This window comes from Scylla paramamosain, chromosome 4 (genome assembly GCF_035594125.1).
Source record: "Scylla paramamosain isolate STU-SP2022 chromosome 4, ASM3559412v1, whole genome shotgun sequence".
In the NCBI taxonomy this organism is placed as follows: Eukaryota; Metazoa; Arthropoda; class Malacostraca; order Decapoda; family Portunidae; genus Scylla; species Scylla paramamosain.
In genome coordinates this window covers 26,431,741-26,442,026 of record NC_087154.1, presented here as the reverse complement: position 1 = coordinate 26,442,026, position 10,286 = coordinate 26,431,741, and the positions used below count along the sequence as shown (strand labels likewise).

The following is a 10,286-nucleotide window of genomic DNA, read 5'->3' as shown; positions in this document are numbered from 1 at the left end:
TGGGTTTGATTACACCCACTCGATGGGAGGAGAGGGGGGGGGGCAACCACATGAGGAAGACATTACGGAGGGAGAAAATGACCCCTCAGATTGCATACCCTTAACAGGCTCTCGCGGCCCCGCGGTCATCAGCGCCCCGAGGCAGCCACAGGGGAGACGAGTGTTACGTCCACCACATGGTTTGGCCCGGGGGTGTTGAGGAGGAGGAGGAGGAGGAGGTGCAATATAAGGGAGTGGTGATGTGGTAATGTTCTTTTCCTTCAGTATTGTTGTTTCTTTCTCCTAACTTTGTCCTTGATGGTTTAGTAAAGTTAAGTCTTGTCCTCTCTTACTAACTTACTCTCGTCACTCACTCACCGCTTACTCGTGCCTACAAAAACACCCACGTCGATCTGATTTCTTCAACAAACACGAATAAGAGTAAGTGCGAGTCAGAATATCGAGTAAACCTTTTCAGTTCCCCCACAATCTACAACAAAGAATCTTCTGTGGAGTTTACTAATTAATACCTCTTTTTTTAAGGGGTTCAGTGTGGTGTCTTAGCTTCATTCGTCGTATGTAAATCTTTCTTTGCCTTAAACATAACCTGTACGAATATGCTAAAACACTTCTTTATTTATCTACGTATTTATTTATTTATTTATTTTTCTTACTTCAAATGATTCTATTCGTTTTAATGTCTGATGATGGAACATGTATATTTCGAGAGGTGGCATTCAAGAAGTACGTATATTCCAACCCTGGTCATGATCATCGCTGGGAATAGATTATTTGAGAACATGTACGTACCACAACCTCCTGGCGGTCCACTTAGAACTTCATACAGCCGTTAAGGAAGGTGGTGTCATGAATCCATCCTCGCAAGGTTGCCATTATCTATCTAAAGGAGGACTGACGGAGCGAGAAGAGAAGACGGATGAAAGGAGGTAAACGAAAAGAAAGAAAACAAAATTAAAGATGAAATAAAGAACACAGACATACCCGATACCTAATGAAGCTGATCTCTAAGCAAGCACGGTGGATGACTCTCTCTCTCTCTCTCTCTCTCTCTCTCTCTCTCTCTCTCTCTCTCTCTCTCTCTCTCTCTCTCTCTCTCTCACCATCATCCCGGCAGCCTTGGAGTACCCGGGGACAGACAGTCACGCTTGCTTGATCACCGCCGGCAGCGTCTCCAATTTTTGATGAATGTGAGAACTTCCGGCTTGAGGGAGGAGAGGAACCCCCGCCTTAAACTCTCCTTTCTGACGGAAGATGCACGAGTTTGATTTTCTCTCCTTTTTTTCAGTAGTTTTTTTTTTTTTTTTTGTGCGGGAGAGGTTAGGGGGTTGTTGTTGTTGTTGGAGGTGATGGAAAGGCGTCACCACCCTCTCCCTACCTCCTCACCCCCGTTAGCGCTGGCAGGAGGGGTTGTGTGGGCTGGGGGGGGTAAAGAGAGGTGCTGTCATTCACCTCATGCCAACACTACCGTCTTCTTCGCTTTCTTCTTATCGTACTGTCTTTATTTTTTACTCCCCCGTCTCTTCCTTTTCTGTCACATCCACCTCTTCATTCACGAATATCTCTTCCACCGCCATCCTCTCTTATACTTCCTTCACCCCCTCCTTGCTCGCTCATAAATATTGATTAACTTGGTCCATACGAGAGCTATGTCTCAATGGACCTGGTCATGTATGTGCTGCACTGAAAATTACACGATAAACACACAATAAACAATCAGTCAGTCAATCAAAACCTCCGTGCTTTACTACAGCAGGTCTTCCTTCATCAACTTCCTCTCTACCCTCTCAACCTCGATCCTAAGTAACTGTATTGTTTGTGCCACTAAAACCATGACTGTAATTAAAGGTGTGTGATTTGTAGGTGAAATAACGCTTGACTAAGGAGTTTTTGTAATTATGAAAGGTGATTGGTCAGGTTATTATGTTCTTCGTCACTATGGCTCGAGGTAGAAGAAATTGAGCTAAGCAAAGTAAAATAAATAAATAAATAAATAAATAAGGGAGGGTAAAAAACAGTATTGGGATTTTCTTTCTCAATTTTTTACATTTTTCGTTATTTTTCAGCATTTGGAAGGTGAACTATGGAACACTTTTGGGATTTTCTTTCTTTCTTTTTTTCTCTTTTTATTCCTTTTCGATAAGGTTCGATGGGAAAAGAGAAAACGAGAGAAAGGGGAGATGGAAAAAAGGGAGATACGAAAAAAGGAAAAAATGAAGGAAGCATCCATCACTATCCGTTCTTCCCTGTCGTAGCTCCCTCGTCCTTTTTCTCCTCCTCCTCTTCCTCCTCCTCCTCCTCTTCCTCCTCCTCCTCCTCCTTGTTCTCCTCTAATCACTTGTTTCCGATGTTTCTATGGTTACGTAAACAACTCATTCTTTCCTTGTTCCTTTTTGTTTGTTTGTTTCTTTCCTCCTCGTCGTCATGCTCCTCCTCCTCCTCCTCCTTGTCCTCCTCTAATCACTTGTTTCCTATGTTTCTATGGCTACAGAAACAACTCATTCTTTCCTTGTTCCTTTTTATTTGTTTGTTTCTTTCTTTCTTTCCTCGTCGTCGTTCTCCTCTTCCTCCTCCTCCTCCTTCTCCTCCTCCTCTGATCACTTTCTCAACAATACCTCTCGCATAAACAACTATTCTTCTCTATGATTTCCTTTCTCTTCTTCATCCTCCCTTGATTTCAATTCGTGACCAGAAATACATATAAAAAAAAGATGCAGTTACGAATAATCTTGTACTTAGTCGTAAATCTGGGAACAATAATTTACTCTGCTTCTGTCTGTCTGTCTGTCTATTTGTTTGCCTGCCTGCTTGTCTGTCTGTCTGTCTGTCTGTCTTTATATGCGAGGGTAGTTAGAATTGTACTTATACTAATATACTGTATAGTGTTTATATTGTTCAATTAGTAGTGACAAATGTTTCAAATCTCTCTCTCTCTCTCTCTCTCTCTCTCTCTCTCTCTCTCTCTCTCTCTCTCTCTCTCTCTCTCTCTCTCTCTCTCTCTCTCTCTCTCTCTCTCAGTGGGCTCGTATTGCTCGGTGTTCAATTACTTTAAATACAACTTGTAATGCCTACACTGAGCTTCATAAAATCTCTCTCTCTCTCTCACTCTCTCTGCCCCCCTCCATCCCCAGTACACGAGCAGAGTGGCCGGGCGCCTTGGGTATATAAGTTTACAATCCCTTTAGCGATCCATCAAAGGCATCGAGGTCTGTCCTGCTAAATAGCCCCGGTCACTCGCCCCGCTCACAAAGGGACTGGATCTCCTCGGGGCAACGCAGCCTTTAATGCGCCGTCCGCCCGAATTTAGGTAATAAAAAGTGACGCTGAGTCGCATAAAATATGGAGAGGGACGAGACTCGATGTCCAATGAAATTAAAGTCGCGTGTGGGGATGTCAGTCTGAGTTTGGGCCCCGAGAGGTGAGTGTGTGCGGCGGGAGAGGAAAGGGAGAGGAAGATAGAGAGGGGAGAGAAGGGTGGGGGTCAGAAATGGAAGAGAAAAGGCGAAGAAGAGGGAAAGAAGAGTGGGGGTCAGAAGCGGGTGAGAAAGGGAGAAGGAGAGATAGATAGAGACGGAAAGAGATAGGGAGAGAAGGGTAGGGGATGAGATACGGGTGAGAAAAGGCGAGAGAGAGACAGATAGAGAGAGAGAGGGAGATGGAAAGACAAGGATGGGGGTGAGAAACGGGAGAGAAAGGGAGAGGGAGAGGGAAAGACAGATAGATAGGAAGAGAGGGAGGGAGAGAAGGGTATGAGAAAGAAAAAGGAGAGAGAGAGAGAGAGAGAGAGAGAGAGAGAGAGAGAGAGAGAGAGAGAGAGAGAGAGAGAGAGAGAGAGAGAGAGAGAGAGAGAGGACTGTATAAGGAAAATGAATTGGTGTATGAGGAAAGAGTGCTGAAATGAAATAAAGGGAGAGAAAAAAGTGGAAAAAAAAAGGATTTGAGAAAGGAGGAGAACTCTATAATAAGGAAGGAAGAGAGGGAAGGAAGAGAGAAGGAAATGGGAGGGAAAGAAGAAAAGGAAACTGAATAAAACTAAAAGCGGCGGAAGAGGAAAAGAGAGAGGTAGAGAGAGATAGATAGGAGAAAGAAGAGAAGGGTAAGGGTCAGAAATGGGAGAGAGGGAGAGAGAGGGAGAGAGGGGGAGAGGTAGGGAAGATGAAGAAATGGAATGCAAGGAAAATGGATTGGTTTATATATGTGTGGGGGAGAAAGAGAATTGGAAAGAAACAAAGGGAGATAAACTGTGGAATAGAGGAAACATGAAAAGAAGAGAGCATAAAAAAAAGATGGGAAGAAAGGGAGAGAAAGACGGAAAGAGAAGGCAATGACAAAAAGAAAGATGGTGAAAACTGGAGGGAAGTAAAAGAAAATCATAAATAAAGAGGGAATTAGAATAGGGGGTATAAATGGAGAAGATAGTGAGGAGGAAGGAAAGGGGAGAAGTATTGAAAAGAAAAAAAATTACAACAAAACGCAAAGGGAATGATAAATAAAGAAAAAAAGAGAAAGGAAAGAAAATAATAAAAAAACGAAAGGGGAAGGAAATGAAAACTAAAAAAAAAGAAAGAAAGGAAAGAACTAAAAAAAAAATAAAAAAGTGAACTGGAAAAAAAGAAAAAAAAAAAACGGATAAGGAGAGATTTATAAGAGAATGACCATCTTTACATCTTTTTTTTTCTCAGTATAATCTCAAATATTTCATTCATAAACTTCCTTTGTCACATATTCATATTATTACATTCACATCTTCAGTCCCTCTTCCCTCACTCCACTCACTCGCCTCCCCTCTCTCCATTCTTCATGATATCACTGCATTACCTTCTATGGACCCTCTCATCTCTCCACATAATCCTCACCTATTTACCTCCTCCTCTTTCATTCTGTTCGTTCCATTTCATACGCTTTTCTCCTCCCCCTTCACGCCCCTCCCTCCCTCTGCTGCTCTTTCCCCCCTCTTCGCGTGCTCCCTGCTCCTCCCCTTCGCGCCCCTTCCCTCCCCTCGTGCCCTTCAATCTTTCCAGGGGGCGTCGAGTAATCTAGAGTGTGCTGGCAAACGCGAGGTGGACTGAGGTGATTGAAGGGAATCTGCAATGAAGCTGTATTGAACCTGAATGTATTAATAGTGAGAATTTAGAGGCGTGTTCCCCTCCCATCTTTCTCTCTCTCTCTCTCTCTCTCTCTCTCTCTCTCTCTCTCTCTCTCTCTCTCCTCTCTCTCTCTCTCTCTCATGACTCATCGTAAACGCCACTAAAGGACGAAAATTGTTTGAGGAAGTAGAGGAACATGATTAAGAACGCAGGAAGCTACTGACAGAAGAGAGAAGAGAGAGACTGAGAGAGGGCATTGGGATGAAATGGGTGCATGGATGGGTCGGGGAGCAAGGAGAAAGAGGAAGGGCGAGGCGAAGGAAGGAGGGGCAGCGATGGAATAGACGGAAGGGAGAGCTGAGGGAGGGATGAGGGGAGGGGTGAGGGACGGACGCAGCGCAAAGGAGGGGCGAGGCGTGGGAGGGGCGGGCTGGGAGGCTGGAGAGTGAAGATGAATGGAGGAGGTGGCCGAGCCGTGACACACCGCGTGAGTGATGGAACCCTGCCACGGCCTTTATCCTGGCTCGCACCCACCGACGCCGCCCCCGCCCTTCTCCACCCCTGTTACTATACACAACACACACTCAGCTACTGTATACACTCCATAGTCCTCTTTAAACACACGCATAAGATCTCCAGCGCTCCCTGTCACTTAGTACTCCCTTATGTAAAATTTTCAAGCATCCCTAGTCACAATGTACACACGGTCTCCAACAGTTTTAGTTATTCAGTGCACCCACAGTCAGCATTTCGAACGTCCTGTTATTGTCTGTATCCACTCAAGCTCTCCACTGTCCAAAACTCCACAAAAACCAACCCAGAGTCAACCCTTCCCACCACTTTCCTTAAACAACACTCGCATGGTTCCAGACTCTGATCCAGAACACAACGCTAACCAATTAAAATGACCACTCATGTCACAATACAATTTTCCATACGTAGTACTGTTCTAAAAATCACCACTTCTACTTTCACCACCACCAGTTACGCCACACAGGTCCTTCATATCACCACCACCACAATCACCACCACCAGCAACACTACATACACCACAATCACAACCGCACAAGTCCCTCCCACAAAGCACTCATTTACTACACTCACACTCTCACACTCACTTCAGTCACATTATTCCTATATAGCACAGCAGCAGCAGACTCTGACGATGATTGATTTTGTTTTGAGTTTACCCTGACTGTGTCTTGCATCAATTTTTCACCTCGGAGGGACTGACTATGCTCATACATCCTCTTCCTCCTCCTCCTCCTCCTCCTCTTCCCCTCCTCTCCTCCTCTCCACACCCTAGCATGGAGCGTCCGGCCAGGGATTGAGGGGGAGATGAGGGGAGGTGCAGGGGAGATGAGGGGAGAGGGATGAGACCACAGCTTCATCCATCACCTGTACTGCTCCCTTTCTCGCTGCCCTCATCTCCCATACCTCAGTTCCCACACAGCCTCTCTCCCAGCCTCTCTCCCTCCTATCTCCCCGTCCCGTCCCCATCCATAGCTCCTCCGTCTCTTCCTTCCTCGCTCTCCCTTACATTCTCTCCCTGATAACACCTTCCATCACGCTCATTCCCTCTCGCCAATGGTACCATCTCTCACTCTCACTCTCTCACTCTCCTCTCCGCGTTCCGGCCCGTCCAGCCCTCGTCTCACGTTTCATCTGCTCATTCATTTCATTCATTCATTCATTCGGTCTCCCTCCCTCTCTCTCTCACTCTCTGTCTCTGGTACTTATGTCTGTCTTCCTTCTCTCTTACTTCATCTCGTTTCCTTTTTCTATTATCTTCTCTTCGTCTGTTTTTTTTTATTTGTTTGTTTTATTCCCCCTCTTACTTCTCATCTTTCAATGCTTTTCAAATCTTTCTCTCAAATGTCCTCCTCTGTGTCATCCTCCACCATCCTCTACACTATATCTATCCGATTGTTTTTTCCTCTTGGTCTACGTAACGCTTTTACCATCCCTCTCCTCATCACTCAGTTAAACACTCAGCTTATCCCCTCTCTTAATCCTTCACTGACTGACTGACGGACTCACCCACTCACTCACCTACTCACTCATGCACCCATCCCCTCCTTCCCTGCCCACATCATGAACACCTCTCCTCATAGTCTCTCTCATCTTAAACATTCCATTTATACATACATATTTATACATACGCTTTCCATTTCTGAATTACCCCCTTCGGCAGACCCCCAGCAGATCCCTCTTTCCCCTTCGTCATCATCCCACGCTGCTCTCCATTCCTCACTCTTGCCTCCGTCACCCCGTCATCACCCCGTCACCACCCCGTCACCCCAGCAGCCTCCTCCCCTCCCCGTCATCCCAGCGGCCTCCTTCCCTCCCCACGCCTCCCCACCCAAACATGGCGGCCTCAGAAATAATGACAGTGATCGGCTTTGCGCCCCCGGAGAGTCGAGGGCGGCCCGGGCAGGATTTAGATGATGAGCGATAGACTCTCCCTCTCTCTCTCTCTCTCTCTCTCTCTCTCTCTCTCTCTCTCTGGATGTGTTGTGTTGCCGCCCGCCCCATCACGCCGGACTGTTCCTGGTCTCTCTCTCTCTCTCTCTCTCTCTCTCTCTCTCTCTCTCTCTCTCTCTCTCTCTCTCTCTCTCTCTCTCTCTCTGATTTCTCCTGACTACGTGTTTTGTCAAAGTCAAAAGTGTGTGCGTGTGTGTGTGTGTGTGTGTGTGTGTGTGTGTGTGTGTGTGTGTGTGTGTGTGTGTGTGTGTGTGTGTGTGATGTTTACTTTAAAATTCATGATGGAAACATAAACTGAATTACTTTTTTTTTTTTTTTACCAAAGTATGAAAATAGCAAACTTGATTCAGACTTTTAAAAACATGTGCAGTATTTATCATTTTTAACACTTTTCTTTATGTAGCTTCACTGTTTTCATGTTACTTTATCTTTCAGTATTTCAGAAGAGCAGTGACGGACGACAGATGGTGATGAGATGGTGATGAAGCCTCAGAGGAGCTGCGGTTTATGGTGATCGTGGTGGTGGCAGAGGTGATGGTGATTAGGAGCAATATTGGTGGTAATAACTGTGGTAGTAGTGGTGGTGGTGTTGGTGAAGGGTAAGTTGAGAGTGATGAATTAAATTTGGTGATGGTTACGAGTGTTGGTGATTAGGAATGGTGGTGGTGGTGACTAGAGGTGGTAGTGGTGATAATAAATGTGGTGACTGAAGTGATGACGGTAAAGTGATAATATTAAAATGAAAAACGAGGATAAAATAACCCGAATGATGATGAATAATGAACAATAATAGCGAAGAACGAGGGATGAAAATGGTTACAAACAGCAATGACAGTGGCGAATAGTGAAAATGATATAATGATAATGATAATGATAAAAAACAATGATGACAATAATAATCACATGGCGATAGTGAAAGACAAAACAATGAAAACTGAACACGAAAAACAACAATAACAACGATGACTGATGGTGACAATGATGCAGGCGGCGAGGACGAGGGCTAGTGACGATGACAGTGGCGTGGGCCCAACATAATGGCGCTTTCTTGCCTCAACAAAGGCGCGCATCTCCCCGCTCATCAGATCAGTGGGAGAAAGGCAGGAAAAAAAAAGGGAGGAAGGGACGGCGGCCATATTGATTGAGCTAGTTAGAGTGACCAATGGGCGCGCGTGTCTGGCTGACGTCACAAGGGCAAGCCACGCGCCGCCCTGGCCACTGGTCACTGGTCACTCTTGTAATGACCGCCGCCTTCCTCCTTTCCTCCCTCCTCCTTTCCCTCCCTCCCTCTCTCCCCTTCTCTCTTGTCCACCATACATTTCACCCTCCCCTTTTCTTCTTTCTTCCTCTTCCATTTGCTATGCACTTTTTCCTTTTGATTCTTGTTTATTCTTCTTTGTAGTTGTACGCAGACTTTTTTTTTTATTTTCTGTTCTCTATTTTCCCTTCCCTACATGTTTCTTTTCTTTTCTTCCGAATTTTTCTTCCAATTTCTCATCCTTTCTCTTTTCTTTATATCCTATTCTCTTCATGTTTGTTGACTCTTCCTCTTATTTTTTTTCTTTTGTTTTCTTTGTTTTTTTTTGTAGTCGTTGTCACTTTTTTCTTTTTCCTCTTTGCCTATTCTTCTTTCTAATTGTGAACAGATTTTTTGTTCTATTCTTTTTTCTCCTCTTTAGTTTACATGTTCCCTTTTCTCCTTTTCTTCCATACATTCTCTAACCTTTTATCTTCTTCCATTTCCTCATGCTCCCTATCCTTTTCTTTCGTTATTGTTTTCATTCATCTTTTCTTTTTTTCCTCTTCCATTCTTTTTTATAAGCTTTATCTTATTTACTTTCTTTAATCTTTTTCTTTACTTTTATTTATGTATTAATCTATTTTTTTCCTTTCTTCCCTCTTTTAATTAATTTCTCTGGCTCGCTTTCCTCCTTTCCCTTTCTTTATTGCAGCTTCCCACCTTCCTTTCTCTCTGCTTCTATCTTCACTCTTTCTTATCTCCCTCTTTATTCTCTCCACCACGATTTCTGACTTGGGGATCCTTTCTTTTTTTTCTTTCTCAACGTAATGTCTCTCTTTTCTTATCTTTTCTTTATTGCCGTGTCACGCGTCATCTTTTCTTTCATCAGGTCGGCTTATCATTGGACTCATCAATAAACACGCTCGTGGTAATGAAAAACAATTACTTCACAGGATTTTTTTTTCTGTTCATAAAAATGTATGTATATGCATTTTGTATTAAACCATAAAAGTTTCAAAATATTTCTCTATTTCTCTCTTCACCACATCCTGACAGAACAATTCCAAATGAAAGAATATTAAACTTGTAAACTTTACGTAAATGCTCTTGGTGATTTTCGTCTTTTTTTTCTTTTCTTTATATCTTTTTTATTTTTTTTATTCGTGTTACTTTGTAGAAGATAATAGTAGTGACTTCGTTTCACTGGACACTCACTGGCATACACACACACTCACACACACACACACACACACACACACACACACACACACACACACACACACACACACACACACACACACACACACAGAAGATATAAAAAGAAAATCATAACGTGACCCAAAAATACCAAAGTACAAAATCACGAACGAAAACGACCCAAAGAGAACATAAAGAAACACATTACTTGTCGAGAACACACACAAACACACACACACACACACACACACACACACACACACACACACACACACACACAC

At 43.9% G+C, this 10,286-nt stretch overlaps 1 long non-coding RNA gene across 1 annotated transcript in view; it reads left to right on the top strand.

Annotated features, from left to right (window-relative positions):
• The window catches only part of LOC135099921 (uncharacterized), a 56,483-nt gene extending 46,655 nt beyond the window's left edge, over window positions 1-9,828 (top strand). Inside the window, exon 3 of the long non-coding RNA XR_010268443.1 lies at window positions 8,004-9,828. This is a non-coding gene — a long non-coding RNA (uncharacterized LOC135099921). The remainder of the gene's footprint in view (window positions 1-8,003) is intronic.
• Window positions 9,829-10,286: the final 458 nt, after the last annotated feature.